The sequence below is a fragment of the Coenobita brevimanus genome, chromosome 101 (genome assembly GCF_032717465.1).
Source record: "Coenobita brevimanus isolate Jiangsu-jjx chromosome 101, ASM3271746v2, whole genome shotgun sequence".
Classification (NCBI taxonomy): Eukaryota; Metazoa; Arthropoda; class Malacostraca; order Decapoda; family Coenobitidae; genus Coenobita; species Coenobita brevimanus.
The window spans coordinates 49,410,985-49,435,635 of record NC_137054.1 but is presented as its reverse complement, the minus strand read 5'-3'; positions in this window follow the sequence as shown (position 1 = coordinate 49,435,635).

Sequence of the window (24,651 nt, the reverse complement as noted above, 5' to 3'; positions counted from 1 at the left end):
GGCCTATGATATAGCATGGAGGTATAATTGTCTTCGTTGTCTTTGTTCCCCTGATCTGCATGGTAACTTGAGTGTTTTCCTTCAAAATTTTCTTACTTTCTGAACCTTTCATATCTAAGAGACCACCTTTCCCATCTCTTTCCCCAGCATGAAGTTGTCCCCCAAGGCTGCATCCTTAATACTACTATTTTTATTGTAGCAATAAATGGCATCGTCTCTTCTCTACCCCGTTGTGTTTCGGCCTCTCTGTATGTTGATGATTTAGCTATTTACACTGCAGATTCAGATCTGCCTTGGCTGCAATCCCTTCTTCAGTCCACCATCAATGCTGCCTCCACATGGGCTACTACTCATGGTTTTCATTTTTCTATCTCTAAATCCTGTGCGGTAACTTTTACTCATTTGCGAACCATACCACAGCCTTCTCTTTCCTTACTGTACAGGATATAACATCCCTCTTCCCTACCTATCCTTTGCCACATTTCTTGGCCTTACATTTGACTCTCGGTTAAATTGGAATGCACATATCTCTTTCCTCAAGTCTTCTACTCTTCACTGTCTTTGTTTGCTGCAAATGCTGTCTCATCTTTCATGGGGTGCTGATCATATCACATTTCTTCATCTTCACTCTGTCTATCTTTCTAAACTCGATTATGGTTGTCCGGTCTATTCTTCAGCCTCCACTTGCTGTCCATCAAAACTAGATTCTTGTCATCATACTGGTCTTTGTTTAGCTATTGGTGCTTTTCAGTCAACTCCCACTTCAAGTCTTTGTGCTGAATCGGGCATTTCCCCCCTCTGGTATCTTCGTTCCCTTCTCACTGTTGGATCCTATACACGTGTCCTTCTGTTCCTACAAAAGAGTTACCCCACCCACCCATACTTTTTCAATGTTTCTTTCACTTGGTCTCCCATCTCCTTCTTCCATTTCCTTTTTGGATCCCCATGCTTTTTCAGTCTGTTGATTTTACCTTTCCTCCTATTCTTCCACTATGTCCAGTTTGACCAAGCCTGAGAGTCCCCAGGAGGGGGGGACCATAAATGCCCCCACCATCTGCCCCTCTCCCAGCGATGACCCAGCAAGATGCCTGGAACCACTGTGTGACTCACATCTTCATTTCTGCAACATTCGTGGCCTTTCCTCTAACTTTCTTTCTGTTTCTGTTGAGCACCACCTCTCCTCCTCTAAACCTCACCTTATCTTCCTAACTGAGACTCAGCTGTCTGAGGCAATTGATAGCAAACCCTTCTTTGTATCCTCCTACTTTCTCTATACTTGTTTCAAAACCAAAGGTGGCTGTTGCATATATGTATGCAACAATTTATCTTGCTCTCATGTTCCTGAGCTTGATTCTTCTGAATTCTCTACTCTCTGGCTCCAGCTTTCCTGTTGTTCTGTGACTAAATATATCTGTGCTGTTTACTCATCCCCTAATTCTACTGACTATGAAAAATAGGGATTACTGTGTGTGTGTGTGTGTGTAACAGTGAACGTTTTCACTGTACCTGATGTGTGTATGGTGAATATACTGTGTTTTGATTGGATTCTGATCATTTGCTTATGCTCTCTTAATTTTTTATGTTCAGAGGCCAGCATACAGTACAGCCAGCAGTGAGATAGTAGTAGGGAGAGAAGAGGGTTGAGACAGCTGGAGACAGCTGTCAACCCTGTTCCTGGACAGCCTCGCTATGATGTGTATCAGTTGTAAACTAATAAGTGTGTCTTTACATGGACTAAATTTGGCTTTTTTGTGTGTGTTTTTGGTATTTAGAGGTTAGTACAAGTGCATAATGAGTGATATGGAAAAAATGGGGTAGCTTACAGCATATGCCAGTCAGCTGAGCAGAATTCAGACCCATATTCATTTGATTGTTAATGAATTTTTCTTCCTCATTCTTTCTCTCTCCCACCCTTTTTTTTTAAATGACATGAATACATTGTGTGAAAACACTGGTAATGAAGCATTGGGTGAATTTGTCCTTGTTACTTTGATGATATCAGTTGAGACTGGATGAGGGAGAGTAATTTTGGAGCTAATAATAATACAGTACATTTGTGATAGGTTTATCTACACTGAGTGGCAAACTGAATGGTTTCCTGTACACCAGGAAACCATTTACTATGCTGGGTGGTAACCATATAACCAGATTTTGGTGCCTGGTGGTTTATTGGGTAATTGCGGTGCTGCAGTCGGATTGAGCTGGTGAAGTTTAATATCCGAGGGGTGGTTGGGGTTTATTGCTCACATGATGCCACTCATGGATGAGTGAGGTTGGTCATTCTCATCTTAAATGTCAGGACCAACTTGCCTAGCCCTGGGCTCCTATGCTCCTCATGGGGCAATTTAGGATTGGATGATGGATGAATGGATAATAGGTTTATTCGGTTTGGCATATACAATCAGAGTGGCACATCAAACACTGAACAAATGTTTATAAGTACCTGCCATGCTGTAAGAGTATGACTCAGTCAGAAGTTCAAAAATAAATGATTTCCATTTAAGCATCACTGATATAGTGCAAAATCAATTTAAATTGAACTTTCATGGCTCATATCTCTGATTAAATCAATGTTCTACTGTAGGAAGTACCCAAATTGCTTACAGACCCCCCTGTACTGTAGGGATACTGAATGGTGAGTGTGTATTTGCACAGAATACTATATCAAGTAATGTTTCTGCAGTGTTATATTTTTTATTCTTTTTCTTAGAACTGCTTTTCCAGAATCATGGTATATTTTCCACGGTGCAATGTATTATAAGGTGGAAAATATGGTATATCACCCAAGCTTAAGTCTTCTTCCAAATTAGTTATGATTATCCTCTTATGGAATGAAGGAAGGATTTAGTGTAATTATGGAAAAACAATTTAGATTTTGGATGCTTGTCTGTATCTGATGTATCACCATGATTAGATCTTTGAATGACCCATTTGTTCCTGACTTTGTCCATTAAAAAAAAAGATAATAAAAAAAAAGGTAATATAATCTGGAATACGTACTTGATTCAGAAGTAATTTTATATGAAATTGTGTCCATCATCGTCATCATTGTCATTACCCTAGTTCCTCAAAAATTATGGGTATTTGTCAAAACATTAGATAATTAGAAACAGCACAGTAGTTAATGCATATCTTCATTAAAAAACATTAGAAACTGAGAAATGTAGTGATGCTACTCAAGTTTAGTAAACTGATTTAGGAAAATGTTTGTTGTCTGTTGTGTGTTGTGATGGATAGTAAGGATATGCAGTGTGGTAGTTTGGAATATTTCCTTATTTTTGGCAGAAATGGTCACTTGGTTTAGAGCATATGCTGTTAATCAAAAAGTCACATGTCTGATCCCACTCATGAGTCATTGGTTGACATCAGGATGGGCATTCAGTTGCATAGTGCTACATACTTAGTCATATAGAGTAAAAAGAGGCAGTTTCCTAGTCCTTGTAGAGTGGAGTACAAGGCTTAATAACTTCATCAGAGACATTAATGGGCACATGTGTGTACCAACAGTCTAGTTCAAATTCTGCTGTGGTGGTATGGGGTTGGGAAGGCTACAAGTAAAGCAAATAGGAAAATATTTATTATGGCTCTCTAGATTACTGAAGTGTTGTTTTGGGTATGTAAATATGAGAGTGAATGATGAAAACAAGATGAAAGCTAAGTACAGCACAAGATATAAACTTAGATTACAGGCTCTGAAGCAAGTTTGCATATATGCTGTATATTGTGGCCCAACATATATGGTTCCAAGAGACACAGATTCAAGATACAGGGCAATGTGAAACCCAGATCCCAATCCAAGTTGCACTGTTTCAGAGTTACATGGGTTAATACAGGTGGGAAATCCTCTTGTGATTTAAATTTAGTGTTCATTGATGTCATGGTACACAAGCCTTAACCCACATGCAGACATAAAATGTAAAAGAACATAAGACAGTGCCATAAGATAGGCAAAAAGCAACAACAGCTACTTTGAAAAGCTTTCTGTCACCACCACCACGTAGTAAAAGTGCAGAGGAGTTGAGGGTCAACCCTAGTCTGAGCTTAGCCTAGGATTCCCCCTCCCTCACAGCAGTATGCCAGTTGCTACTCTCTGTCAAGGCAGGTGTCACAGTGAGTTGCTTTGCTTTTGACTGTCACTGTTTTATGTCTGTTTTACCCCTGAATAATTTGGTTGTCTTCAGAAAGCATATCATTAAGCATGTTTGTCCATACAGGTGTTGTTGACAGGAAGTGATGGTCAGGTTTAAGGCAAAGTTAACACATAATCCATTATATTTTGGGTTTAAAATGGCCAGAGATACAAATTTCAAGTTGTTTGATACCGTAGGTGAACATATTAGCCTTGTAACTTGAGGGGGCCACCAAGTGTATGTGTGTATGCATGCGGGTGGGTGGGTGTGTTCTTACCTAATTGTATCTTACAGGAATGAGTCAAGCTTGTACTGTCCCATGTATTAAACCATTTTTATCACATATCCTTAAATTTATTAATGGTTTTGGCACACACTGTTTCATTCGCTAGTGCATTCCACCATTCAGTTGCCATATTTGGGAAACGGAATTTTCTTACGTCTTTATCTCATCTCATTTTATGTGTTTTTTTTGCAGTGTCCTCTTGCTAATACTTCCCCATAGGTTATATATTCATTTATGTCTATTTTTTCTTTCCCTGAGATGCATTTATATAGCATTATCATGTCTCCTCTTTTCCTTCTCCCCTGTAGTGTTGGTAGATTCAGTTTTTCTAGTCTTTCTTCGTAGCTTAGATCCCATAAGCTTGGTATCCATCTTGTAGCTGTCCTTTGTACTTTTTCAATCTTATCTATATGTTTTTTTGAGATGAGGGTTTCAGACTACTGATGCATTCTCCAGGGTTGGCTTGATTATTATCTTTCTCAATATGTCTTCTTTTTTATACAGTATGTGAATGCTGTTCTCATATTATCTAGCAGTGTATACATGTTATATATCTTCTCACTGATGTGGTCAGTGGGAGATAGTCTGTTATTGATAATCACTCCCAGGTCCTTCTCCCTTTTTGATATGTGTAGGGTTGATCTTCCTAACTTATAATCCCAGTCTGGTCTTTTTTCACTTTAACAAGCTTAAATAGCCTAGACTTGTCCACATTAAGTTCAGTTTGTCATTTATTGCTCCATTCATGAAGTTTATTTAATTCTTCTTGTAGGTCTGTGCAAGAATCTGCATTAGTAATTTTCCTTGTTATTTTTGCCTCATCAGCAGACATATTTAGATAGCTTCCATTTCCAGTGTTATTGTCTGTGTCATTTATATACACTGAAAACATAATTGGTGCCAGCACTGAGCCCTGTGGAACTCCACTACTCACTTCCCTCCATGAGGAGTAATTTCCCTTTCGTACTGTCCTCATTTCCCTTTTTCAGAGAAAATCTTGCATCCAACAGTACAGTTTTCCTTGGATTCCTCCTTGACAGTACAGTTTCCATAAAAGTTTTTGGTACGGTACTCTGTCAAATGCTTTCATGAAATTTGAATAGTTACTGTCCACCCATCCTTCTTTTTTCTGTAATGTTTCTGTAACTCTGTCATAGTGGCTTAATAGATTAGTAACACGTGATTTTCCCTTTCTGAAACTGAACTGCCTATCTGATATCATACTGTGTTCTTCTAGATGGTTTACCTAAACTTTTCTTATCAGCTTTTCTATTATAGTATCTTACAACACTGGTCAGTATTTGAGTGTATTCTGTCTATTCCCTTTCTTGAATAGGGGAACAATCTTTGAAATATCAGGTAGTTTACCTTGACCTAAGGATTCCTTGAATATTAAATATAATGATCTGCTTAACTCTTCTGCAAATTCGTCAGGACGATGTGCCTCTCCTTTGTCTAATTTACTTAACTCTTCCTGTACTTATTTTTCTGATATATGTATATCTGGTAATATGTGTGGGCATGCATATTCCATATCATCTCTTTCAAAATTATTTTCTTCTGTAAAAACTGATTGAGATTTAGTGCTTCACAACTATCTTTCTCTTGTGTATGGATGATCCCCATGTCCATAATGGACTGTATTTTACCCTTGGTTTTGCTTTGGATGTAGCTATAAAATAGCTTAGGTTGTTCACTACTTTTATTTATAATGTCTTTCTCAAATTGTCTTTGAGCTTCTCTCCTTATTCTTGTATAGTCATTTCTTGCCTGTTTATAGTTGTTATATGCCCTCTCACTATTGTGTCTTCTGTATCTATTCCACAGCAAATCTCTTTTTTTCATTTGATCTTTTACCTTCTGTATTAAACCATTTCTTTATTTTCATTTGTTTCTTTGTGCTTAGGGATGTAATTTTGGACTTCTGTTTCATAAAAATCACAGAATTTTCTATATATAACATTTAAATCTTGTCCTCTAAGCTCCTTTTCCCAGTCTATTTCTAAGAAGTACTGTACTTCTTTAGGTCATCGTAGTTACCCTTTTTGCAGTTTAGGCTCTTTTTGTAACCCTTATTTCTGTTAACTATGTTGTATGCAATCCTGAAGTTGCAATTAATACTGCATGGTCTCTTTTGCTGAATGGAGGGTGATGCATTATATTGTCAGTATCATTTTCTTGCCTAGTAAATGTAAAATATATTACTGATGGATCATCAAGTTCTCTTTTTCTGGTGTTTTCCTTTACATGCTGTGTTAGGAAAAATCCTCCACAAGATTCAGTAGCTATTGATCCCAACAGCTTTCATGGCATCTTACATCTAGGGTACTCCAATTTATGTTTGTACTGAAGTCTCCAGTTAATATAATTATCTTAGACTCCTCTTCCATTCTATGTAGTAATGCTGTTAAACTCTGAATTGTACTTTCTGCCAGGTCTTCATATTCCCCTCTTTCCCAAGTGTTTGTTTTGGGTGGCATGTACAAATTTGCCACAATTATTTTCACTTCATATGTGATAATCTCTACTGCAGTCAGTTCTACTTGTGAGGGTATGTCTAGTTTTATTTCTTTGACTTGTAGATTTTTCTGTGTTAAGATTATAATTCTTCCTCCTTTTTCTTTGTTAAGATTATAATTCTTCCTCCTTTTTCTTTGTTAAGATTATAATTCTTCCTCCTTTTTCTTTGTTAAGATTATAATTCTTCCTCCTTTTTCTTTGTTAAGATTATAATTCTTCCTCCTTTTTCTTTGTTAAGATTATAATTCTTCCTCCTTTTCTTACATTTCAGTCTCTTCTCCATATATATATTGTATTCCTCTAAGTTTAGGACATTGTTTGATATCTTTGGGGTTAATTTTGTTGCAGTTCGGCAAATAATATGTGGTTCATTTTCTGTGGTATAGTCTTTCATTGCTAATAATTTAGACATCATTCCATCAACATTTGAGTACATTAACTTAATCATCTTGTTTACATACTTGCCATAGCTTGAGTCTGCTACCTTCCTTCTTTTTATTCCCTGTTGGTTATGTACCACTTTTGAACCTGCAATCCAATTACAGTAATCACTCCAATATCCGGATCAATAGAGCCATCGGTAGGTTCGGATATTGGTTTTGTCCGGATATTGGGCCCCAGCTTATGGACTTGTACTTACGGACCCTAACACAGAGAAACACCTATACAACTCCCTCCGGACATGCATAACACCTATTTAACACCCAAATCACACCAATAAGGCACATAAATGACTGAAATAAATGCAATAGACACATAAAATGTGGGTTTAGAAGTATGTTCATACATTAATAAACATTCTGGTACTTATGGACTCTAACCGAACCTAACCTAACCGAACCTAACCGAACTCTGAAAAACCCATTCCTACTGCACATGCATGAGGTAAGTTTAGTATGGAAAGAAGTACAGTATGACACTTTCTGGTAAGTATAGTATGGGAAAAAATACAATATGAAACATTCTGGTAAATATAGTATGGAAAATAGTACAACATGAAACATTTTGGCTACTTACAGCAAGTCCCTGGCCACCTCGATGAATAACCGCCTCCTCTCGGACTCTGACAGTAAGAACGATTTCCTGAAGCACTTGCACTACACTCTTCCTGAAGTCTTGCACTGAACTTAGTCACTAACACACAGAAGTCCGTTCTTTTCACAGTGTTCACTTTAGTCCAAATAATGTTCCATTAAATTTAAGTGTTGCACATTAACTTTTCCCAAGTTTTTTAAGTTTCCAAAGCCAAAACAAAGAAGGTTAGTTACGTTAAATTTCTTTTCTACTTAGTCTTTTCTCCCAACTTGAAAACCTTAACACAACACACCGTTTTTTTCACTGCACAACACTCAAAATTCCCGTGTGGTCTAGTGGAGAAGTTCTTGCTGTTTATTCACTGTCAGAGCCCGAGAGTATCACTGGCAGGCGTCCAAGGGGTGCATCGGTGGGTAGTGGTGATGGCGTACCGACTACAGAAGACTCTGAAGACAGCCGCAAACTCACGTCGAGCGGTGACTCCACTGTAGCTGATGTGCTGGGCTGTGGCTCGGAGCATGAGGGCCTGTCTTGGGGAGGCAACGGAGTGGAACCAGGGCTTGGCACAGCGGGGGTCACGGGCCTGAAAAAACTGTCAATCGTTGACTGACGCAAGGACCGACGATTCTGGCGATTGATGATGCGCTGCCGGAAAGCACGCACTTCCTCCCACGAGTCCCAAGGGCCCCATCTCCCTGTCGCCCAGTCCGGGTGTTCCAGGTAGTCTAGGACGAACTCTAGATGTTCCCGGAGTGCGCTCAGCTTGGGGATGGCTGGAGTAGTGTCCTGCTGGGCGGAGTCTGCATCATCATCGCCTTCGTCGTCGGAATCTTCAAGTTCGGGACTGACACCAGCAACCGAAGACGCGATCTCGATATCAGACAACGTCTGATACCCAGGATCGCCCTCGTCGTCGTCCAACCACTCACGAACATCGTCCACATCAACATCGTCGCCGTGCGTACGTAGCCGTGCATGGAAGTCATCCACGTCAAACCCTAGGAAATCGTACTCCACATCTGTTCCGAGAAGCAGACGAGACCAACCATTTTCAAGAGTTTTCACAGGGACTTCCTTCCATGCACTAGCCCAGTTGTACAGCGCAGACTTGATGTTGTAGCGGCGAAGGTTTTCCAAAGTCCGCTTGCCTCGAGTGTCACGTCCTTCCCTGCGCTCGTCCTCGTCTCGAGAACCACCATCACCTCGTCCAGGAACTTCCGACGGTACAGGCGCTTTGTTGCCACGATCACTCCTTGGTCCATTGGTTGAATGAGAGCAGTCGTATTAGGTGGCAGAAACATGCACCTAATACGGCCATTCTCAGCAACCAAGTCCTTGTCGCACGGGTGGGCAGGTGCATTGTCGAGGAGAAGGAGAGCCTTTACCTGGTCGCGAGGAATTCCCAGTGTCTTCGTCTGGTAATGTATGACCTCCTTGACGAAGTGATGGTGAAACCAGTCTTTGAAAATCACAGCTGTGAACCATGCTTTCAAAGAATGGTACCATACGACAGGAAGGACATCCATCACCCCACGAAGGCACCGAGGCTGCTTTGCACGGCCAACAATAACGGGCTTAAGCCGGTGCATGCCGTTAGCATTGGCACAACACAAAGCAGATATCCGTTCCTTAGAAAGCTTGCGGCCAGGTACACGCTTCTCCGTCTCATCGGCGAGAGTGTTCGTTGGCACCGAGCGATAGAATAGGCCAGTTTCGTCAGCGTTATAGACTTGACCGAGAGTGAGGCCCTCCCTGTCGATCAAGCCTTTCACCTTGTGCAGAAACTCGTCCACTCCATCCTCGTTAGCGTCCAATGCTTCGCCATGTGCTTTACGGTTAGTAAGGCCATGTCGCAACTTGAACGCGAAGAGCCAACCCTCGGATGCCTTGAAGTCTAGGGCGTCGTGAAGCCTTGCAAACTTCTCAGCAGCAGCCTTCAGCTCCGTTCCACGTACCATCACACCAGCTGCACGTTGCTGTCGATACCAAATCAACGTGGAGCGGTCGATCTCTGCATACTTGGGAGTAAACATAACCTTCCTCTCCACGTTGCGTTTGCTTCTCGACGAGAAGTCAGCCGTGTACTGCATGAGCTTGTCTCGGGAACGCTTGATATCAAACAAAGTCGACCGGGCCAGGTTGAACTCGCGGAGAATGCGAGAGGAAGACCAACCCGCATCAACCTTCTCCAATATCTCCCGTTTCTTCTCCAGAGTCAACACCACTCTCTTCCTTTTCTCAGGAGGCGGGGCCATCATCACACACACTAAGAGTAGGGCAGAGAGCAGCAGGAGGCCTTGCAGCAAGTACGGCACCACCACAAAAGCGAGCACGTGGGCAGCCATTACGAAGAGCGCAGGTCCAGTCGCGGTGAGAGACAGGCGGGAAGTGGGGAGGATGCAGCGGCGCTCTATCGGACGTCGGAGGAATGACGAACCAAAACAATGCTCTCACGCGGCGCGCGCGGCAAGTTCAAATTACGGACGGCAAAAAATCGGTTTTTTTTCCAATTTTTTTGGATTTTCGGACCATTTTGGGAATGTTTGATCCCAGGACGATAAGGTTCGGTTAGTGGGGATGTTCGGTTATTGGGCGTCCGGATATTAGAGTGATTACTGTACTTTTTTTTTTAAATTCACTATTCTCTTCTTCTGATCTTTTCTCTTTCTTTGTTTTTGCTTCCTCCCTCTTCTCCTTTAGTATTCCCAATTCCTCTTTAGTTAGGCATTTTTTTATCCATACTTTTTTAAATTCCTTTTTTTCCATGCATTTGTTTGCATTTTTTATCCTCCACAGTGCTCACACTCTGGATGGTTACTTTCAAGGGCCTTGACCTATTTCTCTCATATTTCCCTAGCCTTTTGTGTTCCTCTGTCTTTATTACAGATTTCTTCTGATACTTCCTTCGATGTGTTCATTATATTTGCCATCTCCTTTTTGTCTCTCAAAATTTTGTTTCTTATTTCTTCTTCATCTATACCAGTGATTACTATAGATTTGTTGATATCTGCTGAATCTTTGACTAATTTTGGGTTGTTTTTAATGGTTTCTTTCACTTCTTTTTTTATGCTTTTTTCTTCAACTTTTGTTTTTAAGTCTTTCCTCACATTCACCATTTCAGCATACGTCGTTCCTGCTTCATCTTTGCAACATCTCATCACTTCGTTCACCTGGGTAATCTTCTCTTCTGTATCACTGCTTTTGTCCATTGGACTGTGTGCCTGCTTAATTGTCTCTATCATTTCTGAACTCCTCCATGTTGCTCTCATGGTTTTGGGGCTGTTTGGCCAAACTGCCTAGGGAACACCTGCTACTACTGCTATCATGGTTGACAACTGTACTTGCCATTTCACTAAGCTTCCTTCTTGTGGAACTGCCTGAACTCATAGCTCATCTATTATAGTGTCTTTTTTGTTTAATTTCTTTACTAATTTTTCATTTTCTTCCATTTGCATTCGTAATTGCTTCTTAATTTCATCTATTCACTTTGAAAAGTTTTCTGCAGTTTGTTTGCATTCTCTACTAATTAGTTGTATATTTCCATTTCACCCAGCTCTTGCATTGGCACACACACACACACACACACACACACACACACACACACACACACACACACACACACACACACACACACACACACACACACACACACACACACACACACATTTGTAGTCCTACTTTCAGTCATACACAGTCCCTGAGCCAACTAATCCATCCTCTCTTATATTTTTCTTCCATCTCTTTCACACAACAATACATAGTCTTTTATTCTAATATTTTGGATACTGTTTTACATACATTTGAGTACATTTGACATTGGTTGAGTCTACTACCCTACTTTTTTATTTATTTTTTTTTTATTTTTTTTTTTTTTTTAGTCCCTACTGTTTACGTGCCCTTTTTTTTGCTTATAACTGTATTACATTGTTTAAAAAAAAAAATCTGATCATTTATCATTTTTTCTTTTTTGTTTCTTCACTTTTTTTTCCTTTAGTAATCTCCATTCCTCCTGAGTTATGCATCTTTTTATCCATACATCTTTGAATTCCTGTGATTTCTTAAGTTTGTTAGCATTTTTTATTACCTTTCTTTGGAAGGTTACTTTCAGCGGTCTTGACTTAAATCTCTTATATGTCCCAAGCCTTTTAAAGTCCTCTATATCCTTCTCACAGATTTCCTCTGATACTTCTTTCAGTCTGTTTATTATATTTACCATCTCCAATTTGCCTCTAGAGATTCTGTTCCTTATTTCTTCTTCATCTTTACCACTGATTATTATAGATTTGTTAATCTGTGCTGTATTTACCTCAGGTGTCAGCTCTCCTGTTGTTGTCTTTTCTGTTTCATTCGTTACAACATCTTCATTCTTTTCCTTTTGTAGGTGCAGTACCGTGTTACTGCATCCATTTCCAGTTTGAAGGTTTTTTCCAGTTTATTCACTTTATTGATTTATTAAATGTATGTGGTAGGTGGGGGCACTCACCATCCACTCACTCGATGTAGTGCTGCTGTTGGGTGTCTGCCCTTTCCTCTCCTCCATCCTTTTTTCCATCCATCCTCCTTTGGCTTTCTTTCCTTCATTCTTTCCTTGTCCTTCTGCCTACGGGTGACTTTACACTTCCTCTTCCGTCTTTCTTTCCTCTTTCTTCTGCTTGTGGGTGACTCTACACTGAGTGACAAACCAAATGGTTTCCTGTACACCAGGAATCCATTTTCTACGCTGGGTGGTAACCATATAACCAGATGTTGGCGCTTGGTGGTTTAGTGGGTCATTATTGCGCTCCAGTCGGATTGAGCCAGTGAAAGTTTATATCCAAGGGGTGGTTGGGGTTGATTGCTCATGTAATGCCACTCAGGGATGAGTGAGGCTGATCACTCTCATCTTAAATGTCAAGACCAGCTGCCTCCTACACTCCTCATGGGGCAGTGTGGGATTGGATGATGGATGGATGGATGGATCCATTTCAACCAGGTCTTTGTAGTCATCATCCTGTTTTCTATTTTTTGCCTTCCTCTTACCTAGGGGCCCTTGAAAAACACTATCTTACGAAAGATAATTTCTACCTACAGTCTGGCATTGCCCTACAGTTCATGTGTGGTGTGAGACGTTCCTGATGCCAGTCTGTCTGTCTGTCAGTGAATTCCTTAGAGCATTGTTTTTTTTTTGTTTTTATATATATATATATATATATATATATATATATATATATATATATATATATATATATATACTTTGTTTTGACTTCACTTTTTTACTTATTCTTGCTGTATAATAATATATCTGCATTTTAGCTTTGCACAGCACTGAGCTTGACTTATTTTTGATACACTTAGTTATGACAGCAGCAGAGCACGGCCATCCAGTCCGACCTCAACAGTGTCCATTGTGAGTGTGTGTGTGTGTGTGCGTGCGCGCGTGCACATGCGTGAACTTCACGGTATGAACAGATATCCTTTATCCACCAATGTCAGGGTATTAGAGAGTATGCTCAATATAATAAAAGAATAATAATGTATTATTCCCTATTATTTGGTGAAAAGTAGATTGCAAGTACTGGATAACATGTACTTGTAAAAATAGTTTATGAGGTACAGTAATCCCTCCACTGTTCGATGTAATAGAGCCAAAGGCATGTCCGGAAAGTGGTCCATCCGGAAAGTGGGCCTCTGCCTGCTGGACTGGTACTTATGACCCTAACCCAGCCTAACTTTGAAAGCCACCTAAATAACTCACTACCAGACATGCATAGCACTTATTTAAACCCATTTAAGACCCTATTCACACCAGGAATGGACATAAAGCATTAAATAAATGAAAAGGAACCAGAGAATGAGGAATTAGAAGTGGTTATGGAAAATATTTAAAAGTGTACAGGGTACATAACAGCACGTCTGTGGCCACCTCCTCGTAGGCTCTTGTAGTTGTGAAAATGCTCTTGAAGCACATACTGTAATCCAGCGTTGTGCTACACTTAATTCTTTGCACTGTGTTATAATTGTTTAACACTGCAATTTCTGTTCTTAATTGTGCCCCGCCAATTTCAACCGCCACTTTGCACTCCACACTTAATTCTTTGCACTCCATTCTCTATATATTTATACATGTGCAAAATCTGTTTGGTAATGGATCATGCTGATTCACTACCAAATGAGCTTCTCAGTACCAAATTGGCCCACGTTTGGTGATGAAAAATACCAAACGGCAACCCTGACTGGGGAGGCGGGAGGGGGAAGGAAGGAAGGGGTGAAGGGGCCATGGTGTAAACAGCTGTTCGGCACCGTGTGGTGCCATGTGTCAATTTCAAATTACAGGTGGGGAAAAAATTCAGATTTTTTTTTTTTTTTTTTTTGATTCTGAAGGTCCAGGCCCACAATGTCCAGTAAGTGGGGAGTCCAGAAAGTGGGCGTCCGGATGGTATAGGGATTACTGTATTAAAATCTTAGCTTCAATATCATGACTGTTTGTTGACTCTTCTGGCTCATTCCAATGTTGGAAAATCTGTCTGTATTGCCAAATAGCACATCCTGTGAGGGATCTTCAGGCATTTTTGTTCATACTTGCTAGCAAGACATACATCCAAAGTAAACTACCATCCCTTACATACTCTAATTGTCTTATCTTTCTACCCATTTATGGTCTCCCTATCTTCCATATCCCAACCACTTCAGTGTCATTCACATTCCTAGTCAATATTGCACTCTCCATTCACTTGACATGACTGAGCCACCTTGGGTGATGAGATATAAGAATGCAGGTGTGTTAGTAAAGAATGCATCGTATGAAAGTACGGTTATCTGTCTGTATAAGAAACTAATTGGGATGAACATTGGTTTATTGAACCTGAAAGTTTGTTAAATATGATATACTGTAGTCATCTTATTTTACAAACTGAGGTCTGGTAATCTCTGCTGCAGTTCAATTGGTAAACTGCAGTATGGTACCTAAAGTGGTGTAGTATGGTACTGTACAACTCAACCCAAGTCATCATGTGGTCAGTCGACAGCATCTGCTGTATGTACTGATCCTTTTTCAATAAATGATGAGATGGAGATTCTTTAGTTATCTTAAAGAGTTTGTTAAAGTCAGAATTGATAAGACAGGTTTGTTATAAAGAGGATTTGTTTATTATGTCCAGCACTCATGTGCAGTAGTGATGCATGGATAATACTTTAGGGACTTAGGCAAGATTAACAGATGTTGAAATAAGTTACCTCAGAAGTGCATATGACATGACATGGAGGGATAGATGGACACATGAAAGGAATTGTAAAAAATGTGGTATAGAAGCTGCTGTTTGAAGGAGGGGGAGGGATATAAAGAAACACTCTGAGGTGGGTCATTGACAAATCATGGCTGAAATTTTTTTGTATCAATTTAATACTGTGTTTTTGGTTGATAAACAATAAGCTTTACTGCCCACAGTCAGGATCCTATATCAGTCAGGACCCTTATCACTCCCCTGTCAGTTGTGCTGTTTTCAAAATATTGTTTTAATTCAGTGGCAGTTTGTATTTGTAATAAAACAATACTACTGTATATATTAATAAGTTGGTACTGATTTACTCAGTGCTGTAACTAAGCTCTCACTTCTTCAGGCATGATGTTATTGCTTGTACAGTACCCTCGCGTCCAGCACGCGTTAGTCCAGCATGATTCGAGTCCAGCACGGTGAGCAATTAATTAGTATTATTTAATACGATTTAATTACTGCAACACGAGTGTGTTAGCATAACACGCACAGAGCTCCGAGAAGTGGGCCAAATCCGCAGAGTTCACTCTAGCACGATCACCCCCGGTCCAACACGGCCATACTGGACATTCCCATGATGATGATAGCCAGTGAAAAACTTCTGATCAAGTAGCCTTCCCCGCCCGCTATCATGACGTGATCGTGATGCCGCCCAATTAAAAACGCTTCTGGTGTCACGTGATGTTTTGTTTACATTTCTCCCGCCACAGAGCCATTCAGTTGCATAATTGCATTGGAAGGTGCTTTTTTCTTGCTGCATTTTCTGCCCTTGTTACTGCATTTTACCCTGCTCACGATGCCTAGGAAGCCTTCTGAGAACCCCAAGAAGCGTCGGCACCTCCCTCAGGCCACCAAGCTAGAAAGCATCGAGAGGAAGAAGAAAGGGGAGAGGAAAGTTGACACTGCCAAGGCCTACGACATGAATGAAGCCAACGTGATCATAATAAAAAACTTAAGACAAGATCCTGGCAGCCAAAGGCTATCACACGGCACTTCATACCAGGTTTGCCGAGGATACGATGGTAAATCGGAACGGTAATGTGGTAAAATTGCCGACGATACCACGGGCATTTGGAATTCATCTGGATGATTCCTGCCGAGCATACGATGGGGAAAACAGTGTGACCAAAACCCAGGCGACTCGACAGAGAATGTATCGTACTACAGCATTGAACATTTAGCCTGACACTGAATACATATTAATATTTTAGAATAAATATCAATCGTTTTGAAACCCTTCTCATCGGCGTGCGTACCAGTTTATAAACAAAGTTGCTTCTCCATATTCTTTACCGAGTCAGCGACAGCGATCACTTTCCACAGTCACGAGACGGGGCTCTGGCAACAGTGTGAGAAGCATGCACTTTGCCGAGTGCTAGGACAGGCAGAAGCAGGACATTCCATGGCTGTGGACGAAGATAGTGATTCTGAGTGTGATTTTGAAGGATTTATAAGGGAGGTTTGATTTCGAAGGATTTATGAGGGAGGTTGAGGAGGAGCAACAGCCATTACCCGCTAGTGACGCCAGCAGCCATCATCCGGGGACCCAGTAGGACTAACTACAGCCTTGGATACCACCTTCCATTCCCAGCAAGCCCACCAACACTATCCTAAAAGGTTAGTTATCATTCATAGCACAGTACCATTTATTATAATTACAATAGTACCAATATATGTATAGGTATATGGTAGGTATTTAGGGTGACTTTTCTGAGGGTTGCTGACATTATTCATTTTTCCCCATAAGCTCCATTGTTAGTCCAACACGTTTCTGGTCCAACACGTGACCCATGCATGACAATATTACCATGCTGGACGCTAGGGTACTGTAAAATCTTGTCACTGCTCAATTATTCTACATTTTTTCTTTATGCTCGTACATTTATCTGTACAGTAATTCAGAATATTTCCATGTTATATGTATTTTTGTGTCCCCAAACAAGTCAAAGTGAATTACTGTGTGTTGTATGTATTCCAGGATTCAGGCTGATATTGTACATAAATACTTGGCTTTTCTGAAATCCTGTTACTGATGTAGCTCTTCCCTGGTTTCATCACCTGCTGGTCACTCATCATGCATCCAGAGAACTGATTTGATGATAGATATTACCTTAATTTTTCTGGTATTTTCTTTTGCCATTCATCACTCAGTTCTCACACTTTCTCATTCAGACAATATGATTAAGCTCACCCCTAACCTATGCAACTTGTACCTTGTAAAACATAACCCATGATTATTAGATTTTACTGAAGTCAGCAGCTACCAGTTTTAACTGGTTCAGCAGTATCACCTTCTGTAGAATGTCTTTAATCAAGTAGTTGTCATATATATGCTTCATTTCAGACCAAAGAATGCCTTGCCTCTCCTCTTTTCCTAGCTCTGCTGATCATAAGTTCCCATGCAAAGTAATTTTCTTATTTTAAATGTAGAAATCGAAAATATGGTAATAGTAACTGGTTTTGATATTAGATTCAGAACATTATTTTTTATTTATTTATTTTTTTTACATATACAGTAATTCAGGGACATGGCATTTTGTGGCTTAGTGATATTTGTGACTGAAAAGTAACCAAACATTTCTCACAGTTTAGCAGGTTTGTGTGTCCTCAAGTGAACAGTGCTTGCAGTTATTCTCTGATCAGAAGTTGGTGAAAGTAAGCTTGCTGCCAGACTCGCAAGAATTATTTAAGCTCATGGAGAACTGCATGCTGAAAGTATTAGAAAATAGTCTCATGTTTTCCGGGATGTAAAATAACAGGTGATTCCTCAGCACACATTTACTGAACACATTGTAAAGCTGTTAATCAGTATAGGAACACTTTTTATATAACATGCCATCATTTATTAGTCAGCAGTAAAGATCATGGTTGGAACAAGCCACACTTGCATTTACTGTACCTTAAGTATACGGTAGACCCTCGATATACAGAACCCTCTTTTAACAAATTTTTTGTTTTAATGATCACCTTGAACCGGCTGAACATTATGTTCATTTAATGAATTTTTGTTTGGTAAAAGAATGAACTCACAGGAAACACCGACCAGCATGGTGACACACACACACACACACACACACACACACACACACACACACACACACACACACACACACACACACACACACACACACACACACACCACACACACACACACACACACAGACACACACACACACACACACACACACACACACACACACACACTCTTAACATATGGAAAAGCATCAGCAAGAGGACACTGCAAAAAAAACTGCATAAGAAGGGAGGTGATAAAGACATAAGGAAATTCAGTTTCACAAACAGAGCAATTGATCAGTGGAATGCACTACCGAATGAAATAGTGTGTGCCAAAACAATTCACAAATTTAAGGATATGTACGATAAATATGGTTTAAGACACGGGACAGTGCGAGCTTGACTCATTCCTGTAAAGATACAATTAGGTAAGAACACACACGCACACACATACACACATTGCATCCCACAATGCCGCATCAGTCTCTAGGTGACCAATGTGAGAAGAGCCAAAATAGAGCATTTATTGAGAAAAAGAACTATTTAGACCTAGCTGTGTGTTACTGTGTACAACTGTACAGCCAAATGACACTGTATTTAATGATCTTTGTTCGGTAAAAGCCACGATGCTGGTGAAATTACTGAACAGCATGGTGTTCAACTTTAACGAACTGTCTGCTTTAATGTCAAGGGTCTGGTACCAATTAGTTCGTTATATCGAGGGCGTACTATATCTTCTATTTCTTTGATTTTTACATGGAACTCTTAATATTTACATCTGATCTCAATATTAATACTGTACATTTGATACGCATACTTGAATATGATTATATATTTGTAAAAATCGTACAGGTATTTGATGGTGGAACCTAACTTTTTTTTTTTTTTTAAAGCAGTTTTTGCATAATATGGTAGTTTTTAGGAACACATCTACAGTGTTAAGTGTGAGGAATTACCCTTAAAATCTACATTTATTCACCTGACAAAATACCATTAATCCCCTAAAGACGGGTGTCCGCATGTAGTGACAGACATTGAGGACTGGCATAATCGGGCAGACGTAAACAAACTTTTAAACCTTTCCAAAAACATAATGAGTAATGCTAGAGTAAAAAATGAGGTACCATTGGAGTGCATGTACCTTCAGGTCTTCCATGAGCTAACGTTGCAGACTGTGTGAACTTTCACTGGATAGGCAGTGATTTTAGAAAGAGGTGTACTAAAATCACATTTTTTCACTCCCATGACAGCTGTCTGAGCTTACCACATTCTGATTTTCACGTTATAATTACTGTTCAACATTGTACATACCCTAAACCTTGACTTTGTGATCACTGCAGTAGTTATATTTCACTGTATTGGCACTGCAATACTCGTACCACACACTTGCAGTGAAATACATTTTCAAAACCATTTTATAACACTATTTTCCAATAAACTGAACATTCCGTATTAAAATAATAATGATGATAATATCACAAGTCACGTCACTGTCGCATCATTGTTACTGCAATGTATTTATTGCACAGAGGCACTTATGAAGAATACAGTAATATGTTTCCAATATATATGTATATATCTCAGTATGATATTACTGTTGTTGGGGGGGAGTTGGGGAGAGCTTGTTACTGTCATTCTGTTCCTCCATAGAGCATGGAAAGCTGCCTCAGTTCCCACATTGCAGTACTGTACTTTGAAAAATGGCAGGACTGCATATGTGGATGCCCGTCTCTTCGCCACAAGTACTCTTGGATTGCATATGCGGACACCAGTCTCATAAGGGTTAAGGAAACCTGGAAAGTAGCTTTTATACTAATCTTTGATGTTGAATTATTACTAGTTGGTATGCAGAAAATATAAGAGGGAAAGAATGAGCATTACAAAATGTAATTAGCATTATGGTGTTTGTTCTCCATAGTTCTGTCCAGGTTGAACTCTGAGATGCATTGTGAATGTATTTTAGTTGTTTGAACGTTGGTAAGTATGAGTTGAAAGATATTAGTTTGTTGCTGATATATAATTGTTTGCTTTATTAGCATTAAGCAGATAAGTAGAAGTCATTCCAAGGTTGCCCAGAATGGAATAAAAGAAGTCAGGAATGGACCATAGTTTTTTTTTTTTTTAATAAGAAAAAGAAAAAAAAAAGCACACATAGACACTATGAAACTATGTATTTCATGATTACAAGAGGCAGAGGACATTTTTATGAAAATTATAGGAGGCACATAGTTTTGGCATGTGTACTCTGCCTTCGACAGTGTAGAGGATCGTGTAAGTAATTATTAATGTTTGTAATTTGTTGATGTCTGTTGAATCATCTGTATAAAGAGAATGTCCTCCAGAATTGTTTCCTCACTCAACTAGTCAAGAGACATTGCATTCCTGTTGAGTAGGCTGATTAATTAGCCATACCTTGGCACAAGTAGAATTATAAATATTCACTGAAGTAGTGTCTGTAGGATAATTATATCGTGGTGTGTTGGTACAAGAGCATCCCAGTCATTTTACTGTAGCCACATAGAGTCATGCCATTGGGTCTGAGGTCCCAGTATTGGCTGAGCTTGCACTGGTGGGAGGAGCCACCTTTGCAGGACTTAACACATTAAGGACTTCTTGTATACAGTGGCTGGATTACTGCCTGTTTTTTGGTTTTGATTCACCATACTTTTGTTACTTGTATTGTACTGTTAACAGTGCTGAGAAGCTCGGACACTTCACCTTGGTACGTATCATAGCTAACCTAGTGGTAGTACAGTACGTTCAAAGCACTTTGATGTACAAGAAAAGTTTTGGAGGTTTGGTTGATCTAATCATAAATTTTTGAAGTTTTCCTCTATGATATACTACAGGGCTTCTAATATGTCCACACAGGATATTCAGCAACCAGTGTCCTCATCAGTTATATTTATCACCTTATAGTTTATATAGAAAGCTTTAAATTAGTTTTGTAGTCCACAGTTCTTGATATGAAAGTTAAGTGTTTTTTCCCCTAAAAATCAAAGGCTATATTTTAGGATTTGATCCAGATTCCTTCATTATTTTCAAATTTGAAGGTGGTTTGGAATCTGTGTAACTGGCTATGGTGTTTGAAGCAAACTCTTTCTGTGCACTGTAGCTCACATTTTAGCCGTTGAAGTTGATGCCAGATTTATCATGTCTTTTTAGATATGGATAAGTATTATGTTTCATATCTTTTTTATATACATGTTATAATTTTAATTGTCATACATGAGGTATGCATGAGTATTGTTAGCTATTATGTTGAGACTCCTGAGGGAGTTAATAACATATATGATTTTACATGTGTTCTGACTTTAGAGCTGACTCTTGATAATGCTAGAGATAAGATTGCCTCATTTCATGCAGTCTGACTGGATATGGTCTTGCTGTTACTTACTGATGAATGCAATTTACATGTCATACAGCACAGTAATTGTGCTGTTAAGGTTTACCAAATTTGACTGATGCATTAACTGAATTCAGAAACACAATTTTTTCTGTGCATGTACATTATGCTGTACTGGTTTAAGTAGTTTATTTGCTGCCCATATTTATTATGGATTCACATGTTTTGTAATGTGTTATGTAATGATAAATAACAAAATGTTGTTTATGAATCATGAAATAATAAAGACACTGGATCTTACATGTTTTGCACAACTGGAATTACCTGTTTGTACAACTGAACACATGTAGCATTATTTGTAAATGTTTGTTTGATATTTGTCATAAATGTTGGTGCCAAACAAGGCTTCTACTTAACAAAACAGAGCAAAGTAATGTTGGACCAGTAATGTAGAATCTGGCAGTACAGTACTATAATGCATATATTCTTGCAAGTACTACTTTGTTACAAGTGTTTTAATAGCATTCAGTTTTCTGTACTTGCTATGGTACTCATTTTAATGGAGTACTCTGATGTACCATATGTCTGTAGTTCATGAGTGAAAAGTGAAAAAATAGCTAAAATAATACATCAAGAAGGGCTTTTTGGATTTGTTCAGAGTATTATTATTACTGAAAATGTATTCAGAATTTTACATGCCACAGGTTTGTGTGGCATACAAATACAGTTGTAGTGGTAAATTTCTGTATCTTATGTTTGTTTTTTCCAGAGTCTGGTGGGAGATTTTAGCATGAGAAATATCCTGGGTGATAAATTTCAGTTAAAGAGTTGTTTTCAGTTCAGTCTGCATGAAAGATAATGCAATAGCACTCTAGTCTGTTGTATCATGTGACTGCATTTCAGCATTTGCAATGCATATATATCAAAGAAATGTTTTAGTTCACTTCATGGTACAAAGTCGTATATAACTTAGTTAATGTTTATTTACAGGATGTTATATTTGTGACTGTTACCTTTATTTTTATTAATTTGATAAAATATTACTGATCTGGGCTAATGAGCCTTTGCATTTTATGGTGTCATTACTTGTTGTTAGAAGCCAAAGCCAGTTCAAAAATTAAAAAAAAAAAAAAAAACTGCGTATTAGAGGTTAATGATGTCTCAATGTATGTGTCACAACATCAAAACAGTACTGTAATTTAATATTAAATCTTGCATCTAATCTCACAACTTTCAAAATGGCATTGTGATGAAATAACAAAAGAATAACTAGAGGAACAAAACTTTGCACTCAGGTGAAAATGGTCCTTCCAGATACAGGTAGGCTTCACTTTATGTGGAGGTTGTTTTAAGTGGCATGTATAGAGAACAGTTTCCCACATGATAAAAGGGGCTTGTATTATAACCCAACCATTATCACCCTCCTTCTGCTCAACTCATCCACAGTGGTCATTATGGTTTAGTCCCTCGAGTCATAGAGAACCTTCTTATGCCAAATAAAAATATCTGGCATAGCCAGAATAGTGTTAAGAAATCATTGTAGTGGGGTTATGAAGATAGTTTACTGTCCACAAAGTCCAAGAGGTCCCTCCAAAATTGGTGAAAAGGTATCTGGCAGTTGCCAGGATAAATTTAATGTCTTATTTGCAGTGAGGGGTTAAAGTACTGTATTGTAGTTAACAGAATAGTATAAGTGTGCATAGCTTGTGCATTCCCAGAACTGAACTGTGTATGTAGTTCATGTAGTAACAGGCTGCCCCCAGCTGTGTGTTAGCCCAGTTACATGGCTGTTTTCAGTTAGTAATGATTGGTAACCATATCATAAGAGAAATTTCCTGTTTGTACACTGTCACCTGATATATAAGCATTAACATTTTAAAGTACTGTATTCAGAGACTGCAATCATATAAGAGCAAAGTTTCTTCCTTTAGAGGAAAATGTAGGTGGTAATAAAACTGTGTGAGTGAAGCAGAACAAAGTCAAGCTGCATAAAGTGAGAACTACCTGTATTGATGGGGCAAATCCCATCCTTTTCCAAGGCAGAGGTTCTACCTCCCCCTCAAGTCACTATCAGTAGCAGATGTTTAAGAGAACAGTTCCCATTCTCTTGTAACTAATCCATTTCCTTTCTCCTGTTAGGAGATACTATGATACAAGAAACTGAAAAATTCTGACACTGATTCTAAATCTTCTTAATCGCTTTAGTACACACATCAGACAAAAGGTCACAGCTTAAATAGAACCAGTGAGAAATAAAGTGACCTAATTTTACATACTTTAGCATTATAACAGGCTGTAAGCCTTAACAGTAATTTAGAATTAGGAATGTTGAATTGGATAGTTTCTTGTACTGTGGTGTCTCTGGCTCTCTGGACTGACACTGCTGTACTGTAGTTCTGGTCCTCAGTAACAGTTGATATGTGTTGTGGATATGTAGTATTGCTCACCTACCACCTTTTAACCATCTCTACTCAATTTAGCTCATACTCACTAGTCTGATTGTGTCTTCAGGTTCTTATTTGTATACTTTTTAGAAGCAAGAGTACTATGTATTTATAATAAGATTTTAAGTACAGGTATTGCATTCCAATCAAACTGTTGATTTACTAAAATTTTTTGCTTTGTCAGCCCAGTACAGTACAGTAATTTGTTATATGTTGTGGCCTACTTTTCAGTTATAGCACTTTTCATTATTTTTGTTTAATTCCTGTAAAAATACAATACCTCATACTTTTGAAGAGTAACATGTATGTCTGTTGATTTATAAGTTTCAGGCCTCTCTGTGTTGAGATGACAAGTTTTCTACTTTCATAACTTTTCATGTAAGTTTAATACACACTAGTCTCAACCTTACTAGTACAGTGCTTGTGGTCTACCCTGACAGGCAGCCTCCAACACCCTCCTGCCAGCCACCTAGTTACATATAAGCTTCACTGAACTGATCCCCTTACTGATTTGATAGTTGCTTTTGAGTTGCTGTTGCCTCTTGACTTTGGACAGTTATTGTTCTTGCATATGCTCTGTTCTTGTCAGGCCATTATTAATGCTCTGAAGTTTCCACAGACACAG